At 41.1% G+C, this 24018-nt stretch overlaps 1 pseudogene; it reads left to right on the plus strand.

Annotated features, from left to right (window-relative positions):
- The first annotated feature begins 1975 nt into the window (after nucleotides 1-1975).
- Nucleotides 1976-24018, plus strand: part of LOC118643796 — a 134084-nt pseudogene continuing 112041 nt past the window's right edge.

A 24018-nucleotide genomic window follows, 5' to 3' on the forward strand; every position in this document is an offset into this window, starting at 1 on the left:
CCATATTACCCAAAGCTATCTATAGATTCAACGCAATCCCCATCAAAATACCAACGGCACACTTCACAGAATTAGAACAATTACTTCAAAAGTTCATATGGAACCAAAAATGTCTCGAATAGCCACACCAATCTTGAAAAGGAAGAACAAAGTTGGAGGGATCACATTACCAGACCTCAGGTTATACTACAAAGCCACTGTAATCAAAACAGCCTGGTACTGGCACAAGAACAAGCATATAGATCAGTGGAACAGAACAGAGAACCTAGAAATGGACCCAAGGCAATATGCTTAATTAATATTTGACAAAGGTGGCAAGAGCATACAGTGGAGTAAGGACAGCCTCTTTAATAAATGGTGCTGGGAAAACTGGACAGCTACTTGCCTAAACATGAAACTAGACCATCAACTTACACCCTACACAAGAATTAACTCAAAATGGATAAAAGACCTAAATGTGATTCATGAATCCATAAAAATCCTTGAAGAAACTGTAGGCAACAAAATTTCAGGCATCATATGCAGCAGAATTTTCACTGACACATCACCTAAGACAATAGAAACAAAGGAGAAAATGAACCCATGGGACTACATCAAACTCAAAAGCTTCTGCACAGCGAAAGATACAATCATCAAAACAGAAAGGCTACTCACTGTATGGGAGAGCATAATTGCCAATGATATATCAGATGAGGGGTTAATTTCCAATACATATAGAGTGCTCATACAATTCCACAAAAGGAAGACAAAGAACCAGTTAAAAAATGGGCAGAGGAACTAAATAGACACCTCTCCAAACAGGACATACAAATGGCTAATAAACATATGAAGAAATGCTCATCATCACTAATCATCAGAGAGATGCAAATTAAAACAACAATGAGGTATCACCTCATACCTGTCAGAATGGCCGCCATCAACAAATCATCAAACAACAAGTGTTGGCGAGGGTGTGGAGAAAAGGGGACTCTAGTGCACTGCTGGTGGGAATGCAGACTGGTGCAGCCACTATGGAAAACAATATAGTGTTACCTCAAAAAATTAAAAATTGAACTTCCATTTGACCCAGTGATCCCACTTCTAGGAATATACCCTAAGAAGCCTGAAACACCAATCAGAAAGAATATATGTACGCCTATGTTTATAGCAGCACTATTTACAATAGCTAAGATCTGGAATCAGCCCAAGTGTCCATCAGTAGACGAATGGATAAAAAAGCTGTGGTACATATACACAATGGAGTACTATGCAGCTGTAAGAAAGAAAGATCTCTTATCCTTTGAGACTACATGGAGGGACCTGGAAAGTATTATCCTAAGTGAAACAAGCCAAACTGAGAAAGACAAGTTTCATATGATATTACTTATTTGTGGAATATAATGAACACAACAGTCTGAGGATTGGGTAGTCCCAGAGACGTGGAATGTTGTACAGACTGACAATCCCCAGAAGAGGAGCTGGTGGGGGAGAGATAAACCACAGAACTTATATACATGTATGCATGAACAGTGGACATAGACAACAAACTGCGGAAAGGGCAGGGAGGGAAAGGGAGGGGGGAATCAGTGGGGGAAAAGGAGAAACATCTGTAACAAAAATTAATTAATAAAAAAAAAAGAAGGAGGCAGCCCTTACACATAATAAAGAGAGAAGCTACAGAGACTGTGTTGGTTGTTCTTAACCTTGACAACACACTAGAATCACATGAAAATATTTGAAATCCTAATGTTCCAAAGATACCATACATATGATTATATGATTTCATTTACATGACATATTTATTTATTTATTTATTTATTTATTTATTTATTTATTTATTTATTGTACGTGCCCCTAGCGGGTACTGAACCCAGGACTCTGGTCCACAGGCCGATGCTCCAACCGGTGAGCCAAACCTGCCAGGGCTACATGACATTTTTAAAAGAGGGTGGGGGTACTAGAGGGATGGAGAACAGATCAGTGGCTGCCAGACTCGATGGCTGAGGATGAAAATGGGGAAAACCTAAGGATTTCAAGATGGCTTCAGAGTAAGTGGAAACTGCATCCACTTGTTCCCAGCCCAAAACCACATTTACAGAACAATCAACCTGAATAACCAACTGAAGGCCAGCTGAACTAAAATATAATAACCAAGGATTTTGAGAAGAAGCCACATAGAGACTGATAAGAAAGGCAGAGATATGGAAAGAGCTAGCCCCTGCACTCAGATGCAGCAGTAGCTGAAAAGCCAGAGGGATATTACAGCAGCAAAACTCCCTCCTCCTAGGAGCATGGGGTTTCAAACCCAGAGCAACAACAATGGGAAGAAGAGCCCACATAGCATCTGGTGGTGAAAATCAGTGGTAATTCAGTCTGCCTGGTTAACCCAGATCCTATCTTCCTAGGGACAAGCACTACTATTATTACAGCACCAGCCTGGGGAGTACACAGTCTGGACTCTGACTGCTGGTGAGGCCACACTGCCATACATGGGTCCTGTGGAAGGATCTGCTGGCTACACTCAGCAGTGACTTTAAGAGGCCCTCTTTATTCTGGGGAGGCTTTTAGCTAACTCAGAGAGTAACTAAACTGTGTGGTTTAGGAAAGAGGTCCTGTCTCCCCCACCTCAAATGCACAGCTGGTGCACCCCAATATGTTGAATCACCTAGCCAGGCCTGTCCTGCTGAGTTCAGCAGCACAGGGGAACCTGAGTATCATGCAGAGCTGGGATTTTTGGACTATGTCTCCTGTGAAAGCTTTAGTCTGAGAACCAGATGAGTGAATGCTGGGGTTATGGCTAATTGTGGGAGGGCAAATCTAATCTCCCTTATGAGTTCAGCCTGCGCTACCTTGGGAAGGGGAAGAAGTGCTTGCCCTCCTCCTACAAGACAAGCTTGCAGGCACCACCCCCAGTGAGAGACTGTGTGGATCAGCCTTGCCAAGTCCCAGATACCCCACCCCTCTGGGCTCTGTTCTGTGGGGGGAAAGAGAAAGTGGCTCAGAGTGGGGACATTCAAAGTGTGAGACTCCTGGAGGCTATTGTTTGGGACCAAGATGAAGTGCTTAGCCCCCTCCTGTGGGCTGGGTTGGCATCAACCCCATTGGGAGACTCTTTTGATCTATCCCCCTGAGCCCAGGGCAGCTGAGCTAGCTCTGGAGAAAGGACAGCTGACTACACCCAACCAGAACCTATGGTGAGACCTCCCAGGGGGAACTAGAGTTGAAGACTCTGGCAGAGACTGAGTGGTTTGGCTTTGAAACAGGGGCCACTTTCTCCTCACTGAGTGCCTGACTGCCTAATCCCAAGTAGGGGACCCACTAGCCCTGTCCTCCTGACATTGTTTTCCCTGCCTTACAGAGTTCACAACCTGTGGAAAGGACTGTGGATCACGGCTAGCTTGGGCTCATCTTATCGTCTTTCTTTGGAAGGCTCTGGAGGAAGACCAAGCAAACTCATGGAGAGGTAAGAGTAGCTGACAGATGGAGGCAAACCTCAGGAAGCCTCAGTCCTTTTACAGATCTGCCCCCAGCTCTAAACTAGAAGAAGCCAACCCTTATACACATATTGGCCTCACCCATGCACACCCAGGTCCAGTAGACACAGACACAAACAGTGTGGTTGCTCAAGATAGGTAGCCCAAGGCTGATTACACACAATGTCTGACATTGATCTGTACCTGAACCCCACCCAAGTGGACCCAGAACCAACACAAGCAGTGGTGGGCTTCAGAGTTCAACCCAACTAACCACACAAGAGGTACACCTAAAGGAGGATTCCAGCAGGCACCAGACCCTGTTGGGAGCAATTCTGCCTCAGGGACAGCCCTGTACAGTGTCTTATTCATGGTGATCAAAGTTTACCTTTATAGTCATGCAGCCTGATGTGTTAATTTCACCCACAAAAAGGTCAGTAGCATTCAAGACTCAACTATAACACGGGATGCTCACATTCCACAAGACACATTCCTGGAGCAGGGAGGTCCGATAATCTAGAAGATTGGGCCACTGAAACCAATAAGAGATCTTCATCATAAAGCCATCAAAACAAGTTTGGGAGTCATAGCAGATTTACCTAATACACAGAGACAAAATGAGGAGACAAAGAATAATGCTCCAATGAAAGAACAAGGAAAATCCCCAGAAAAAGAATTAAATAAATGGGACTTCCAGTCAAGATGGCAGCATAGGTAAACGTGGTATTGCATCCTCCCACAACCACATCAAAGTTACAACTAAACTACAGAACAACCATCATTCAAAACCGCCTGAAATGAAGCTGAATGAAAGTCCTACAACTATGGAATTAGAGCATTAGCCACATCGAGATTAATAGGAGGGGTGGAGGTGGATGGGCTGGTCCCACACCCACGAGTAGTGGATGAAATTAAGGAGGACACCTGAGCTAGGAAGGTTCTCCCTGAGGAATGAGGGGTCCCCGTCCCACACCAGATGCCTCGCAAGGAAGAGAAGTCCCCATAACTTCTGGCTGGAAAAACCAGAGGGAACTGAGGCTCAGGGAGGCTGATACAGCTGGAGCCCCAGCCAGCTCCTTAAAGAGCCCATGCACAGACTTATCGAACTCACTCCCTCTAAGCTTGGACGGGAGGTGGCTTGAGGGGTGCCAGAGACATACAGGGAAGAACTGAGCTGTTTGGCACTGGAGCGAGGGCTGGAGAGGGGGCTTTCTCCGGGACAGATGTGCTGTCAGAGGCCATTGTTCCTTTGGTGAGCCCTTCCCTGGGGCAGCAGACAGCTGCCATATCTGGGACTCCAGCAACCTGGCTCACACTGGTAGCCCAGCCCTGGTGACTCCCTGAGGCCCCGCCCCACCCAACTTTCAGCCCCACCCAAGTTGTTGCCAGTTGCTTAACCATAGGATTGGCCTGTCTTATATCCTGCCTCAGGTTTTCCTAAACTATTTCAAACAAGCAGCATCTGGTGTCAGATAGACCCATACCTCTTGTTAAGTAATACACAGAAACAAACACAGGGAGGCAGACAAAATAAGACAAAGAAACAGGTCCCAAATGAAAGAACAGAACAAAACCTCAGGAAAAGAACTAAACAAAATGGAGATAAGCAACCTAAGAGATGCTGAGTTGAAAATACTGCTTATAAGGATGCTCAATGAACTTAGTGAGGGCATCAAGAGCATAAAAAAGGACCAGTCAGAAATGATAGATGGACAATCAGAAATAAAGAAGGCACTAACTGAAATAAAGAATAATTTACACAGAGTCAATAGTAGAGTATGTAAATCCAAGAAGCAAACCATTGATTTGAAATATAAGGAAGCAAAAATCGCCCAATCAGAACAGCAAAAAGAAAAAAGAATTTAAAAAAATGAGGATAGTGTAAGGAGCCTCTGGTACAACCTCAAGTGTGCCAACATTCACATCATGGGGGTGCCAGAAGGAGAAGAGAGAGAACAAAAAATTGAAAATCTCTCTGAAACAATAATGGCACAAAACTTTCCTAACTTGGTGAAGGAAACAGACATACAAGTCCAGGAAGCACAGAGAGTCCCAAATAAGATGAACCCCAAGAGGCCCACACCAAGACACATCATCATCAAAATGCAAAAGGTTCAAGAAAAGAGAGAATCTTAAAAGCAGCAAGAGAAAGGCAGCTAGTTACCTACCAGGGAGTTCCCATAAGGTTGTCAGCTGATTTCTCAAAAGAAACTTTGCAGGCCAGAAAGGAGTGGCAAGAAATATTGAGAATGATGAAATGCAAGTACCTACAACCAAGATTACTCTATCTTGCAAAGCTGTCATTTAGAATCGATGGCCCGCCCTGGCCAGTTTGGCTCAGCAGTTAGAGTGTCAGCCTGCGGTCCGGAGAGACCCGGGTTCGGTTCCCGCTAAGGGCATGTACTTCGGTTGCAGTTTGTCCCCGGCCCTGGTTGGTCGTGCGGGTGGCAGCCACTCGATGTGTCCCTTCCCATCGATGTTTCTCTCTCTCTCTCCCTTCCTCTCTCTCCCTCCCACTCTATCTGTACAAAAAAAAATGGAAAAATATCCTCGGGTGAGGATAAAAAAAAAAAATATATAGAATCGATGGCCATATAAAGACTTTCCCAGACAAGAAAAAGTTAAAGGCGTTCATCACCACCAAACTGTTATTATATGAAATGATGAAGGGTCTTTTTGAAGAAAAAGATAAAATATATGAACAAACAAAATGGCAATGAATACATATCTATCAACAATGGAATCTACAAACAAAATGAACAGGTAGAACAGAAACAATCTCATAGATACAGAGAACATTTTGTTGGGTTGCCAGATGGTAGTGTGGTTGGGGCAATGGGTGAAAAAAATGAAGGGATTAGGAAGTACAAATTCATTGCTAGACTGACAAACCTCAAAGGGAAAGGTATTGGGGAGTGGGAAGAAATAAACCAAAGAACTTATATGCATAACCAATGGACACAGACAATAGTTTCAGAAAAGGCAGGAGGGGGGGCGGGAGTGGGGAGGAGGATGTCAATGGAGGAAAATGAGGAACATCTGTAATACATTCAACAATAAAGATTTTTTAAAAAGAATTAAATAAAATGGATGAAATGGAAGGAACTAAAATAACAAATTCAGAGTTTAAAACGATGGTTTTAAGAATGCTCAAGGACCTTAGGGGAAGAATGGATGATTGCAGTGAGAACGTAAACAAAGATATAGTAAGCATTAAAAAGGACATAGAATACATTAAAAAAAAAAACAGTCAGAAATAAAGAATACAGTATTGGAAATGAAGAATACACTAGAAAAATCAACAACAGGTTACATAAAGCAGAGAATCAAATCAGTGAATTGAAGGACAAGATAACAGTAAACATATAAGTGGAGTTTCAAAAAGAAAAAAAAAAATTAGTGAGGAAAGTCTAAAGGACCTCTGAGACAACATCAAGTGTAACAACATCCTCATCATAAGGCTACCAGAAAAAGAGAGAGAGAGAGAGAGTGAGCGAGGATTAGAAAACATGTTTGAAGAAATAATGGCTGAAAACTTCCTTAACCTTGTGAAAAACAAGTCACACAAGTTCATGAAGCGCAGAACCTCAGTCAAGATGAAACCAAATAGTCCCACATCAAGACACATTATAAATAAAATTGCAAAGGTTAAAGACAAACAGAGAATCTTAAAGGCAACAAGAGAAAGATGGTTAGTTAGTTAGAAGGGAGTTCCCATAAGGCTGTCTGCTGACTTCTCAATAGAAACACTAAAGGCCATAATAGATTGCCATAAAATATACAAAACTATGAAAAGCAAGGACTTATAATCAAGACTACTCTATCCAGCCAGGCTATTATTTAAAATTAAAGTAAGCATAATGAGCTTCTCAGACAAAAGCAAACAAAATACTAAAGAAATGTTAAAGGGATTTCTAGAAGAAGAGGACAAAGAAAAAGATGAGGAGGAAGGAGGAGGAGGAAGAGGAGGAGGAGGAGAAGAAGAAAGAGAGAGAAGAGCATAGGTATAAAGTAAAAATAAGGCAATAAATAAGTACCAATCCATAATAAACTTAAAAGTAAATGGATTAAATTATTCAATCAAAAGACATGGGGAAGCAGAATGGATAAAAAAATATGATGCATACATATGCTGTCTACAAGAGATGCACCTCAGAACAAAAAATACACACAGGCTTAAAGTGAAGTGATCAGCCACTATGGAAAACAATATAGTGTTACCTCAAAAAATCAAAAATTGAACTTCCATTTGACCCAGTGATCCCACTTCTAGAAATATACCCTAAGAAGCCTGAAACACCAATCAGAAAGAATATATGTACCCCCATGTTTGGAGCAGCACTACTTACAATAGCTAAGATCTGGAAACAGGTCAAATGTTCTTCAGCAGATGAATAGATAAAAAAGCAGTGGTACATATACACAATGGAGTACTATGCAGCTGTAAGGAAGAAAGATCTCTTACCCTTTGAGACTACATGGAGGGACCTGGAAAATATCATCCTAAGTGAAACAAGCCATACAGAGAAAGACAAGTATCATATAATCTCATTTATTTGTGGAATATAATGAACATAACAGTCTGAGGAATGGGGTAGTGCCACAAACATGGAAGTGGGGTACAGACTGACAATCGCCAGAAGAGGGGGTGGTGGGGAAGAGATAAACCACAGAACTTATGTGCATATATGCATGAACAATGGACATGGACAATAAAGCTGGGGATAGGGCAGGGAGGGAAGGGGAATGGGGATTCAGTGGGGGGGGAAGAAGAAACATCTGTAACAAAAATTAATTAATTAATTAAAAAATAATAATTTAAAAAATTAAATAAATAAAGTGAAGTTATGGAAAAAGTATTCCATGCAAATGAAAATTAAAATGAAAACCTGGGGTAGCAATACTTATATCTGACAAAATAAACATTAAAACAAAAGCCATAAGAAAAGGCAAAGAAGGGCAATACAGGGATCAATACAAGAGGATATAACCTTTGTAAACATATGTGCACCCACCAAGAGTGCACTAAATATATAAAGAAAACCTTGGTGAACTTTAAGGTAGAGATTGACAACAATACAATCACAGTAGGGGATTTTAACACCCCACTGCCATCAGTAGATAGATCTTCCAGGTAAAAAATCAATAGGGAAACAGCAACCTTAAATACAACATTAGGTCAGATGGATTTAATGGCCATTTACAGAACATTTCATCTTAAAGCAGCAGAATACACATTATTCTCAAGTGCACATAGAACATTCTCAAAGAATACCACATGTTAGGACACAAATTAAGTCTTAACAAATTCAAGAATATTGAAATCATATCAAGCACCTTCTGATATCACAATGGCATGAAACTAGAAATCAAATACAATGAAAAACTAAAAACATTCAAACATATGGAGCAAAAGAGCATGTTATTAAACATTGAAAGGGTTACCAATGAGATCAAGAAAGAAATAAAAATACTTCCTGGAAACAAATGAAAACTAATACACAACAATCCAAAATCTATGAAAAGCAGCAAAAGCAGTCCTGACTGGAAAGTTCCTAGCATTACAGGTCTACCTTAAGAAGCAAAAAAAAAAAAAAAAATCTTAAATAAACAATCTAACCCTACACTTAAAAGAACTAGAAAAAGCACCCTGGCCGGTTTGGCTCAGCGGTTGGAGGGTCAGCCTGTGGACCAGAGAGGCCCAGGTTTGGTTCCCACTATGGGTACATACAAAAAAAAAAAAAAGAACTAGAAAAAGGAAAAAAAGCCTAGTAGAAGGAAGAAAATAATAAAGATCAGAGTAGAAATAAATGACATGGAGACAATAAATACAAAAAATGAATGAAACCAAGATGCTCATTCATCAAAAAGGTAAACAGGACTGATGAACCTTTAACCAGACTCATCAAGAAAAAAGGAGAGAACCCAAATAAATAAAATCAGAAATAGAGTAGAAGTAACAACTGACATCACAGATATACAAAACCTAGTAAGAAAATATTATGAACAACTATATGTTAACAAATAAGACAACCTGGCCAAAATAGATAAATTCCTAGAAACATACCCTTTTCCAAAATGGAATCAGAAAAAAATCAGAGAACCTGAATAAACTAATTAAATAATGAAATGAAAGCAGGATAACAAAAAAAAACTAGTAAACAAAAGTCTTAGATGAGATGGCTTCATAGATTAATTTTACCAAACATTCAAAGAAGAACTATTCTTTTCTTTTTTTTGTTAAAAATATTTTACCTTTTTTACCCCATTGGCACCCCCCTTCCCACTCTACCCCCGCCCCATCCCCGGCTTAGTTGTCCATGTCCATTGGTCATGCATACATGCATATAAGTTCTGTGGTTTCTCTCTTCCCACCCCACCCCCCACCCCCTCTTCTGAGGGATGTCAGTCTGTGCCCTACTTCCATGTTTCTGGGTCTATTGTATTCCTCAGACTGTTATGTTCATTATATTCCGTATATAAGTGAGATCATGTGGTATTTGTCTTTTTCTGCTTGGCTTATTTCACTTAGGATAATACTTTCCAGGTCCCTCCATGTCGTCTCAAAGGATAAGAGATCTTTCTTTCTTACCGCTGCATAGTACTCCATTGTGTATATGTACCACAGCTTCTTATTCTCCTCTTACTATTCCAAAAAATTCAAGAGGAGGAAAGACTTCCAGGCTTATTTCAGGAATCCAGCATCATTTTAATTCCAAAACAATATAAAGACACTACAAAGAAAGAAAATTATAGGCCAATATCTCTGATAAACATAAATATTAAAATCCTCAACAAAATATTAGCAAATAGGATCCAGCAATATGTTAAAAAGATCATACACCATGATCAAGTGGAATTTATTCTGGGGATGCATGGTTTGTACAATATTCACAAATCAATAAATGCGATACATCACATAAACAAAATAAAAGATAGGAATAAAATATTCAGCCTGGTCAGTGTGGTTCAGTGGATTGAGCATCATCCCATGGACTGAGAAGTTCGAGTTCAATTTCCGGTCAGGGCACATGTCTGAGTTGCAGGCTCAATCCCCCACAGGGGGAATATAGAAGAGAGCTGATTGATGTTTGTCTCTCAGATCGATGTTTTTCTCTCTCTCTCTCCCTTCCTCTCTCTCTTAAAAAAATTGATAAAGGAAAGATGTCAGCGGGCAGGACCCAATGGAGGGTGAGTTTGTGAGAGTGAGTGAGTGTGAGAGAGAGTGTGGATGAGCAACCTCAAGTAGTGCAGAAATGCGGGGCAGAAGGTTCCTGTGCTGTGGACAGGGAGTAAATGGTAAGTGGCTACATGGTAAGTGGCTTGTCAGGGTGCTTCTCCCTGCATAGCTGGAAGACCCTGCCATTTTGGAATATTCCTGGTCTTTCTTGGGAGGAGGCAGAAAAAGCAGCTAGGGCCCAGCCACCTGAGCCCACCAGTACACCTAGCACCATTGACCCAGTGAACCTTGCTCTGTCAACAAGACCAGTGCTCAGTTATGGCACTATCAAAGTGCCTGCTGTGGAAGCCACAAGTGGCTGGGAGCCCAGCACTATCCCCCATAGCAACAGCATGATTAGAGCTGAGACACACCCCCAGCAACAGAGGCTCTGGAGCAGACATTCATCCCCAGGCAGCAGTAGCACAGATTGGCAGCTGAGACCCATCCCCAAAATCATCAAGAGAGGTTGAGCAGAAGCTGACCCCTACCAGGCAGCAGCGATCCCTAGCTGCCAGCAGTGGGAACTGGAGCTCCAGAGGAGCCCGTGCAATACAGCTGCCTCAGTGGGGCCTGTGAGATATAGCTGCCTGTGGCACCAGCAGGGAGTGCAGCTTCAGTGGGGCCTGTGCAATCCAGCAGCAGTGCCTACCAGGGCAGACCAATACCAGCTGCCAGTGGTCAATCCTCCAGAATGCAGAGGAAGCAAGAAGCACCATGCACTAGAAGAGTTTGAAAGGCACAGCAGCCTTATTTGATGCACACTGACCTGTCTACACATCCCAAAATCCCTCACCAGGTCTAGAACCACCAGAAGGCTAAAATGAAGAGACAAAGTAATAACACCCAAATGAAAGAAAAGGAGAATCACCAGAAAAAGAAAAAGAAAAAGAAAAAAAACTACATGAAATGGAAGAAAGCAATTTGTCAGATAAAGAATTCAAAGCAATGATTCTAAGGGTGCTCAATAATTCAGTGAGAAGTACAAGCAAATTAATGAGAAGTATAGAGAGCTCAGTGGGAACTACATCAGCTTTAAAAGAGAGGTGGAAGCTATGAATAAAAATCAAGAGGAAATAAAGAATGACATAGCTGATATGAAAAATATATTAGAAGGATTCAATAGTAGATTGGAAGAAGCTGAAGACCAAATCAGTGAATTAGAAGTCAAGGTAGAAAATAGAACAGCAAATGTAAATATCAATTAAGTACAGCTGATCTAGTTTGTCATTTACAGAACATTTTACCCCAAAGCTGCAGAATATACACTCTTCTCAAGGGCACATGGGACATTCCCAAAGATAGACCATATGTAAGGACACAAAGTAAATCTCTACATATTCAAGAAGATTGAAATCATATCAAGCATTTTCTCAGATCACAATGACATGAAACTAGAAATCAGTTACTACAAAAACACTCAAAAACATTCAAATACTTGGAGGCTAAATAGCATGTTATTAAACAATGAATGGGTTACCAAGGAGATCAAGGAAGAAATGAAAAACTTCCTGAAAACCAATGAAAATGAACACACAACACAAAATCTATGGGACACAGTGAAAGCAGTCCTGAGAGGGAAGTTCACAGCACTGCAGGACTACGTCAAGAAACAAGAAATATTTCTAACTGACTCTCTAACCCTATAACTTAATAAACTAGAAAGTAAACATGTTTATAGCAGCACTATTTATAATAGCTAAGATCTGGAAACAGCTCAAGTGTCCATCAGTAGATGAATGGATAAAAAAGCTGTGGTACATATACACAATGGAGTACTACACAACTGTGAGAAAGAAAGATCTCTTACCCTTTGAGACTACATGGAGGGACCTGGAAAGTATCATCCTAAGTGAAACAATCCAAAAGAGAAAGACAAGTATCATATAATCTCACTTATTTGTGGAGTATAATGAACATAACAGTCTGAGGAATGGGGTAGTCCCAGAGACGTGGGAGTGGGGTACAGACTGACAATCCCCAGAAGAGGGGGTGGTGGGGAAGAGATAAACCACAGAACTTATGTGCATATATGCATGAACAATGGACATGGACAACAAAGCTGGGGACAGGGCAGGGAGGGGGGAGAGGGGAATCAGTGGGGGAAACGGGAGAAACATCTGTAACAAAAACTAATTAATAAGCTCAGCCTACCTGCACCCAGGCGCAAGCATTAAAGCCATTTTGCTCTACATTGGCCTGTGCTGTAGATGTGATCTCATGACAGCCCAGACCTTTCATTTGGTGCCAAAACCTGGGAGGTCTGTGAGGATCCCACATCGGGGGCAAACACGGGGCCCCCAGAGTTCTTTGGGCTGCTTGGCGGCGCGGCATGGATCACATCCTCAGCCGGATAGCAGACCTCCAACCTTTCCTGCCAATTCAGGATCAACACTGGCCACTAATCCACTGCTGATCTTGCTCCACAATCTCCTTCTCCAGCCCCTTCTGTGGGTCTCCCACCCTACCCGGAGCCTCCTACTCTGGCTTCGACTCTATCGCCACAAATGACTCCCACAGAGGAAGAAAAAATGGCGGTGGAGTGAACGGAAGCAACACAGACCATCTCCCAGGACCAAACTGGAATTACAATGAAAATAAAGACAAATCGTCAGGAAGGGGCAACCGAAAGGCAGCTTAGAGGACCACATAGCCAGGGACACTGACTCAATCCTGGTAGGCTTGTGAGGACGCAAGTGGGGGCCGGGAGCACACGGTCCGCAGCAGCCTGGGCTGGGACCAGTGACTCATCTCGGTCCTGTGGCCTCGGCTGGGACCAGCGGCCACCTCAGCTGGATCCTGCGACCTCGACTGGATGCTACGCCCTCAGCTGGGACCAGCGGCCTCAATTGGAAGCTGCGCCCTCGTCCGGGTCCTCTGGCCTCGGCTGCAACCTGTAGCCACCTCGGCTGGGTGCTGCGACCTCGTCTGGGTGCTACACCCTGAGCAGGGACCAGAGGCCTCGGCTGGAAGCTGCACCCTGGTCCGGGTCCTGTGGCCTCGGCTGGAACCTGTAGCCACCTCGGCTGGGTGCTACGCCCTCAGCAGGGTCCTGCGACAAAGACTGGGTCCTGTGACCTGGGCTGGGTGCTATGCCTTGCCTAGGAGCTGCCGCAGCCTCGGCCACCCTTAGCTGGCAGCAGCACCCTCAGGTTAAAGTCCCAGGCAGCTCCACGGTGCAGAGCCCAGAGAGAGGCTAAATGGGCAGCAGCCACTCACCTTGGGCTCGGGCAGAGGGAGTACAGACCGGACAGAAACTGTGTGGGGACACAGTGGTGTTTAACGTGGGTCCTCCCTCGCTCATCTAAACACAGGAGAGGGAGCCACAAACAGCAGAACACCAACACCCACAGGGAAAACTTGACAGGCTCCAAAGCCCACAGTGATAGCCAAAATGGTGAAACACAGAAACAGAAGCCAAATAAAAGAGCAAGAGACCTCCACTGAAGATGAGATCAATGTGGAGCAATTAGGCATGTTAACAGAGCTAGAATTCAGAGCCATGATGGTGAGGAAGCTGAACAGCATGAGTAAGGACATAGAGACACTGAAAATAAGCCAATTGGAAATTAAAAACCATCAGGAAGAGATAAAAAATAACATATCAGAAATGAAAAACACACTGGAAGGTTTAAAAAGCAGAGTAGAGGAAGCTGAGGACCGGATCAGTAAATTAAAAGACAGGGTAGAAAAAATCAACCAATCAGAAAAACAAAAGGAAAAAACTATTAAAAAACAGGAAGACAGCTTAAGAGAACTATGGGACAACTGGAAACGGAATAATATTCGCATCATAGGAGTCCCCGAAGAAGAAGAAAAGGAGCAAGGGTTAAAGAATATATTCAAAAAAATAGTGAGAGAAAACTTCCCTAATTTGGTGAAGGAAGAAGGCATTCAAGTTCAAGAAGCACACAGAGTCCCAAGTAAGAAGAACCCAAACAGGCCCACACCAAGACACATAGTAATCACACTGCCAAAAATTAAAGACAAAGAGAGAATCCTAAAAGCAGCAAGAGATAAGAAACAGGTTACCTAGAAAGGAAACCCCATAAGGCTTTCAGCTCACTGCTCACAGGAAACACTACAGGCCAGAAGGGAATGGCATGAAGTAATCAAAGTCATGAAAAACAAGAATCTAAATCCAAGACTACTCTACCCAGCAAGGCTGTCATTCAAAATAGAAGATCAAATAAAGAACTTCCCAGACAAAAAAAAAAAAGGCTAAGGGAATACATTAGCACCAAACCAGCACTGCAAGAAATGTTAAAAGGACTGCTGTAATTACCAGAAAAAATGGGAAGGAAAATAGAACCACACTAAACAAAAATGGCAATAAATAAGTACATAATAATCACCACTACATAATATTGAAAGGATCTATCCAACAGGAAGATATAACCTTGATAAACATATATGCACCCAATATAGGAGCATGAAAATATTTAAAAATCTTTTGGAGGACTTCCAAGGAGAAATCGACAACAATACAATCATAGCAGGGGACTTCAACACCCCTTTGACAACACTGGATAGATCCTCTAGCAAAAAATTAGCAAGGAAACAGAGACTCTAAATGAAGGACTAAACCAAATGGATTTAAACAATGAATGGGTCACCGAGGAGATCAAGGAAGAAATTAAAACCTTCCTGGAAACCAATGAAAATGGACACACAACAACACAAATCTATGGGATGCAGCGAAAGCAATTCTGAGAGGGAAGTTCATAGCACTACAGGCCTACCTCAGAAAACAAGAAAAATTTCTAATTGACTGTCTAACCTCACAACTTAAAGAATTAGAAAGCAAACAAAAAGAAAACCCTAGAGCAAGTAGAAAGAAGAAAATAGTAAAGATCAGAGCAGAAATAAATGACATAGAGACCAAAAAAACAATTCAAAGGATCAATGAAACAAAGAGCTGGTTTTTCGAAAAGATAAACAAGATTGATGGACCCTTAGCTAGACTCACCAAGAAACAAAGAGAGAGAACCCAAATACACAAAATAGAAATGAAAGAGGAGAAGTAACAACCAACACCACGGAAATACAAAAGATCGTTAACAACTGGGCCTGGGCTTTTGTTTCCTGGGAGAGTCTTGATTACCTCTTCAATTTCCTTAGTTGTTATTGGTCTGTTCAAGTTTTCTATCTCTTCCGGGAATAGTTTTGGGAGACTGTGTGTTTCTAGAAATTTGTCCATTTCACTGAGATTGTCGAATTTGTTGCCATATAGTTGTTCATAGCAGTTGCCCGAGCCCAAGGTGAGTGGCTGCTGCCCATTTAGCCTCTCTCTGGGCTCTGCACCGTGGAGCTGCCTGGGACTTTAACCCGAGGGTGCTGCTGCCAGCTAAGGGCGGCCGAGGCTGCGGCAGCTCCTAGGCAAGGCATAGCACCCAGCCCAGGTCACAGGACCCAGTCTTTGTCGCAGGACCCTGCTGAGGGCGTAGCACCCAGCCGGGGTGGCTACAGGTTCCAGCCGAGGCCACAGGACCCGGACCAGGGTGCAGCTTCCAGCCGAGGCCTCTGGTCCCTGCTCAGGGTGTAGCACCCAGACGAGGTCGCAGCACCCAGCCGAGGTGGCTACAGGTTGCAGCCGAGGCCAGAGGACCCGGACGAGGGCGCAGCTTCCAATTGAGGCCGCTGGTCCCAGCTGAGGGCGTAGCATCCAGTCGAGGTCGCAGGATCCAGCTGAGGTGGCCGCTGGTCCCAGCCGAGGCCACAGGACCGAGATGAGTCACTGGTCCCAGCCCAGGCTGCTGCGGACCGTGTGCTCCCGGCCCCCACTTGCGTCCTCACAAGCCCAGGCCCAGATGGCTTCACGGGGGTGTTTTACCGAACATTCAAAAAAGAACTAACACCCATTCTCCGCAAACTATTTCAAAAAATTCAAGAAGAAGGAAGACTTCCAAACACGTTCTATGACGCCAGCTTAATTCTAATTGCAAAACCAGAAAAAGACACTATGAAGAAAGAAAACTATAGGTCACTATCCCTGATGAACATAGACGCCAAAATCCTGAACAAAATATTAGCAAATTGGATCCAGAAATACATCAAAAAAATTATTCACCATGACCAAGTGGGATTCATTCCAGGGATGCAAGGATGGTACAATATTCGCAAAGCAATAAACGTGATACACCACATAAACAAAATGAAGAATAAAAACCACATGATCATATCAATAGATGCTGAAAAAGCATTCGCCAAATCCAGCATCCATTTCTGATAAAAACGCTCAGCAATGTAGGAATAGAGGAATCATATCTCGACATAATAAAGGCCATATATCAAAGACCTACAGCCAACATCATACTCAATGGACAGAAACTAAAAACATTTTCATTAAGAACAGGAACAAGACAGGGATGTCCACTTTCGCCTCTCTTATTTAACATTGTACTGGAAGTCTTAGCCACAGCTATCCGACATGAAGAAAAAATAAAAGAGATCCAAATTGGAAAGGAGGAAGTGAAACTGTCATTATTTGCAGATGACATGATATTATACATAGAAAACCATAAAGACTCCATCAAAAATCTACTAGACTTAATAAATGAATTTAGCAAAGTAGCAGGATACAAAATTAATGTCAAGAAATCGACGGCATTCTTGTACACCAATGATGAACTCACAGAAGGAGAAACTGAAAAAACAATCCCATTTACCATCGCACCAAAAAAATTAAGATACCTAGGAATAAACTTAACCAAAGAAGTAAAGGACCTATTTGCAGAAAACTACAGGTCATTGAAAAAAGAAATAGAGGAAGATATAAAAAAGTGGAAGCATATACCCTGTTCATGGATTGGAAGAATTAACATCATTGAAATGTCCATACTACCCAAACCAATCTATAGATTCAATGCAATCCCCATCAAAATACCAACGACATATTTCATAGAACTGGAACAAATCCTTCAAAAGTTCATTTGGAACCAAAACAGACCCCGAATAGCCACAACAATCTTGAAAAAGAAGAACAAAGTAGGTGGGATCAAATACCAGATATCAGGTTATACTACAAAGCGACTGTAACCAAAACAGCCTGGTACTGGCACAAGAACAGGCATATAGACCAGTGGAACAGAAATGAAAACCCAGAAAGGGACCCAAGGCAATACACTCAATTAATATTTGACAAAGGTGGCAAGAGCATACAGTGGAGTAAAGACAGCCTCTTTAATAAATGGTGTTGGGAAAATTGGACAACTATATGCAAAAAATGAAACTAGACCATCAACTTACAGCACACACAAAAATAAACTCAAAATGGATAAAAGACTTAAATATGACCCGTGAATCCATAAAAATTCTAGAAAATATAGGCAACAAAATGTTGGACATCATACAGAGCAGAATTTTCACTGACACAACTCCTAAGGCAACAAAACAAAGGAAAAAATGAACATATGGGACTACATCAAACTAAAAAGCTTCTGCACAGCAAAAGAAACAGCCATCAAATTAAAAAAGCAACCTACTGTATGGGAGAACATCATTGCCAATGATATATCAGACATGGGTTTAATTTCCAATACATATAGAGTGCTCATACAACTCCACAAAAGGAAGACAAAGAACCCAATTAAAACATTGGCAGAGGAGCTGAATAGACACCTCTCCAAACAGGACATACAAATGGCCAAGAGACATATGAAGAAATGCTCAACATCACTAATCATCAGAGAGATGCAAATTAAAACAACAATGAGGTACCACCTCACACCTTTCAGAATGGCCACCATCAACAAATCATTAAACAACAAGTGTTGGCCAGGGTGTGGAGAAAAGGGGACTCTAATACACTGCTGGTGGGAATGCAGACTGGTGCAGCCACTATGGAAAACAATATGGTGTTACCTCAAAAAATTAAAAATTGAACTTCCATTGGATCCAGTGATCCCGCTTCTAGGAATATACCCTAAGAAGCCTGAAGCACCAATCAGAAAGAATATATATACCCCTACGTTCTTAGCAGCACTATTTACAATAGCTAAGATCTGGAAACAGCCCAAGTGTCCATCAGTAAACAAATGGATAAAAAAGCTGTGGTACATATAGACAATGGAGTACTATGCAGCTGTAAGAAATAAAGATCTCTTATCCTTTGAGACGACATGGAGGGACCTGGAAAGTATTATCCTAAGTGAAATAAGCCAAGCAGAAAAAGACAAATACCACATGATCTCACTTATATACGGAATATAATGAACATAACAGTCTGAGGAATACGATAGACCCAGGAACATGAAAGTAGGGCACAGACTGACATCCCTCAGAATAGGGGTTGGGGGGGTGAGAAGAGATAAACCACAGAACTTATATGCATGTATGCATGACCAATGGACATGGACAACAAAGCTGGGGACAGGGCGGGGGTGGCATGCATGGGAAGAGGGGGTGCAGTAGGGTAAGAAAGGAGAAACATCTGTAAGAAAAATGAATGAATAAATAAATAAATTTGAAAAAAAAAAACAATAAAGATTTTAAAAAATAATAAATGGGCAGAGGAACTAAATAGACACCTCTCCAAATAGGACATACATATGGCTAAGACACATATGAAGAAATGCTCAACATCACTAATCATCAGAGAGATGCCAATTAAAACAACAATGAGTATCACCTCACACCTTTCTTAATGGCCACCATCACGAAGTCATCAAAGAACAAGTGTTGGCAAGGGTGTGGGGAAAAGGTGACTCTAGTACACTGCTGGTGGGAATGCAGACTGGTGCAGTCACTCTAAGGTGCTACCTCAAAAAGCTAAAAATTGAACTGCCATTCAACCCAGTAATTTCTCTTCTAGGAATATACCTAAGAAGACTGAAACACCAATCAGAAAGAATATATATACCCCTACGTTCTTAGCAGCAGTATTTACAATAGCTAAGATCTGGAAACAGCCCAAGTGTCCGTCAGTAGATGAGTGGATTAAAAATCTGTGGTACACCTACACAATGGAATACTATGCAGCTGTAAGAAAGAAAGAGCTCTTATCCTTTGAGATGGCATAGAAGGACCTGGAAAGTGTTATCCTAAGCAAAACAAGCAAAGCAGAGAAAGACAAATATCACATGATCTCACTTATTTTTGGAAAATAATGAACTGAACAAACTGCTGAACAAAATTAACCCAGAGACATAGATTTGGGGTACAGACTGACAAGCCTCAGAGGAGGAGGTTTATGGGGAGATAAACCACAAAACTTACATGCATGTATGCATGACCAATGAACACAGACAACAAAGCTGGGAAAGGGGTTGGGGGAAAGGGGAAGACGGTGTCATTGGGGGCAAAATGAGAAACATATGTAACAAAAACAAATTAATAAATTAAAAAATTAATAAAATAAAAATGAAAAAAAATTTTTTTCAGACATCTCACACAGCAGAATTTTTACTGATACAATGAAAGGCAATAGAAACAAAGGAAAAAATGAACACATAAGGCTACATCAAACTCAGAAGCTTCTGCACAGGAAAAAAACAGCCATCAAAATGGAAAGGAAATCCACTACATGGGAGAGCATAATTGCCAATGATACATCAGATAAGGAGCTAATATCCAAAATATATAGAGAGTACTCATACAACTCTACAAAGGACAGAAAAAGAACCCAATTAAAAAATGAGCAAGAACCAAACCAGCACTGCAAGAAATGTTAAAAGGACTGCTGTAATTAGCAGTAGAAATGGGAAGAAAAATAGAACCACACTAAACAAAAATGGCAATAAATAAGTACATATCAATAATCACCTTAAACGTAAATGGATTGAATGCTCCCATAAAGAGACACAGAGTAGCTGATTGGATAAGAAAGCATGACTCATCTACATGTTGTTTACAAGAGACCCACCTCTCAACAAAAGACTCACATAGGTTGAAAGTGAAGGGATGGAAAAAAATTTTCCAAGCAAATGGAAAGCAAAAAAAAGCTGGGGTAGCAATTCTCATATCTGATAAAATAGATTTCAAAATGAAGACCATAACTAGAGATAAAGACGGCCACTACATAATATTGAAAGGATCTATCCAACAGGAAGATATAACCTTGATAAACATATATGCACCCAATATAGGAGCACCAAAATATATTAAAATCTTCTGGAGGACTTGCAAGGAGAAATCGACAACAATACAATCATAGCAGGGAACTTCAACACCCCGTTGACAGCACTGGATAGATCCTCTAGGCAAAAAATTAGCAAGGAAACAGAGACTCTAAATGAAGCACTAGACCAAATGGATTTAATAGATATCTACAGAGAATTACACCCCAAAACTACAGAATACACATTCTTCTCAAGTGCACATGGAACATTCTCAAAGATAGACCACATGATAGGACACAAACTAAATCTCTACAAGTTCAAGAAGATTGAAATCATATCAAGCATCTTCTCAGATCACAATGGCATGAAACTAGAAATCAATTGCAACAAGAACATGCAAAGACATTTCAACACATGGAGGCTAAATAGCATGTTATTAAACAATGAATGGGTCACCGAGGAGATCAAGGAAGAAATTAAAAACTTCCTGGAAACCAATGAAAATGAACACACAACAACACAAAATCTATGGGATGCAGCGAAAGCAGTTCTGAGAGGGAAGTTCATAGCACTACAGGCCTACCTCAAAAAACAAGAAAAATTTGTAATTGGCTGTCTAACCTCACAGCTTAAAGAATTAGAAAGCAAACAAAAAGAAAACCCCAGAGCAAGTAGAAGGAAGGAAATAGTAAAGATCAGAGCAGAAATAAATGACATAGAGACCAAAAAAACAATTCAAAGGATCAATGAAACAAAGAGCTGGTTTTTTGAAAAGATAAACAAGATAGATGGACCCTTAGCTAGACTCACCAAGAAACAAAGAGAGAGAACCCAAATACACAAAATCAGAAATGAAAGAGGAGAAGTAACAACCAACACCATGGAAATACAAAAGATCGTTAACAACTACTATGAACAACTATATGGCAACAAATTCAACAATCTCAGCGAAATGGACAAATTTCTAGAAACACACAGTCTCCCAAAACTATTCCCGGAAGAGATAGAAAACTTGAACAGACCAATAACAACTAAGGAAATTGAAGAGGTAATCAAGACTCTCCCAGCAAACAAAAGCCCAGGCCCAGATGGTTTCACAGGGGAGTTTTACCGAACATTCAAAAAAGAACTAACACCCATTCTCCTCAAACTATTTCAAAAAATTCAAGAAGAAGGAAAACTTCCAACCACATTCTATGAGGCCAGCATAATTCTAATTCCAAAACCAGAAAAAGACACTACGAAGAAAGAAAACTACAGGCCAATATCCCTGATGAACATAGACGCCAAAATCCTGAACAAAATACTAGCAAATCGGATCCAGAAATACATCAAAAAAATTATTCACCACAACCAAGTGGGATTCATTCCAAGGATGCAAGGCTGGTACAATATTCGCAAATCAATAAACGTGATACACCACATAAACAAAATGAAGAATAAAAACCACATGATCATATCAATAGATGCTGAAAAAGCATTCGACAAAATCCAGCATCCATTTCTGATAAAAACGCTCAGCAATGTAGGAATAGAGGGATCTTATCTCAAAATAATAAAGGCCATATATGAAAGACCTACAGCCAACATCATACTCAATGGACAGAAACTAAAAACATTTCCATTAAGAACAGGAACAAGACAGGGATGTCCACTTTCGCCACTCTTATTTAACATTGTACTGGAAGTCTTAGCCACAGCAATCAGACCTAAAGAAAAAATAAAAGGGATCCAAATTAGAAAGGAGGAAGTGAAACTGTCATTATTTGCAGATGACATGATATTGTACATAGAAAACCCTAAAGACTCCATCAAAAATCTATTAGACTTAATAATTGAATTTGGCAAAGTAGCAGGATACAAAATTAACGTCAAGAAATCGACGGCATTCTTGTACATCAATGATGAACTCACAGAAAGAGAAACTGAAAAAACAATCCCATTTACCATCGCTCCAAAAAAATTACGATACCTAGGAATAAACTTAACCAAAGAAGTAAAGGACCTATTTGCAGAAAACTACAGGTCATTGAAAAAAGAAGTAGAGGAAGATATAAAAAAGTGGAAGCACATACCCTGTTCATGGATTGGAAGAATTAACATAATCAAAATGTCCATACTACCCAAAGCAATCTATAGATTCAATGCAATCCCCATCAAAATACCAACGACATATTTCATAGAACTAGAACAAATACTTCAAAAGTTCATATGGAACCAAAAAAGACCCCGAATAGCCACAGCAATCTTGAAAAAGAAGAACAAAGTTGGAGGGATCACAATACCAGATATCAGGTTATACTACAAAGCGACTGTAACCAAAACAGCCTGGTACTGGCACAAGAACAGGCATATAGACCAGTGGAACAGAACTGAAAGCCCAGAAATGGACCCAAGGCAATACGCTCAATTAATATTTGACAAAGGTGGCAAGAGCATACAGTGGAGTAAAGACAGCCTCTTTAATAAATGGTGTTGGGAAAATTGGACAGCTACATGCAAAAAAATGAAACTAGACCATCAACTTACACCATACACAAAAATAAACTCAAAATGGATAAAAGACTTAAATGTGACCCGTGAATCCATAAAAATTCTAGAAGAAAATGTAGGCAACAAAATTTCGGACATCATACGGAGCAGAATTTTCACTGATACATCACCTAAGGCAACAGAAATAAAGGAGAAAATGAACACATGGGACTACATCAAACTAAAAAGCTTCTGCACAGCAAAAGAAACAATCATCAAAATGGAAAGGCAACCCACTGTATGGGAGAACATCATTGCCAATGATGTATCAGATAAGGGGTTAATTTCCAATATATACAGAGTGCTCATACAACTCCACAAAAGGAAGACAAAGAACCCAATTAAAAAATGGGCAGAGGAGCTGAATAGACACCTTTCCAAACAAGACATGCAAATGGCCAAGAGACATATGAAGAAATGCTCAACATCACTAATCATCAGAGAGATGCAAATTAAAACAACAATTAGGTATCACCTCACACCTGTCAGAATGGCCGCCATCAACAAATCATCAAACAACAAGTGTTGGCGAGGGTGTGGAGAAAAGGGGACTCTAATACACTGCTGGTGGGAATGCAGACTGGTGCAGCCGCTATGGAAAACAATATGGTGTTACCTCAAAAAATTAAATATTGAACTTCCATTTGACCCAGTGATCCCACTGCTGGGAATATACCCTAGGAAGCCTGAAACACCAATCAGGAAGAATAATGTACCCCCATGTTCATAGCAGCACTATTTACAATAGCTAAGATCT

The sequence above is a fragment of the Molossus molossus genome, unplaced genomic scaffold, assembly GCF_014108415.1.
Source record: "Molossus molossus isolate mMolMol1 unplaced genomic scaffold, mMolMol1.p scaffold_m16_p_4, whole genome shotgun sequence".
NCBI lineage: Eukaryota > Metazoa > Chordata > Mammalia > Chiroptera > Molossidae > Molossus > Molossus molossus.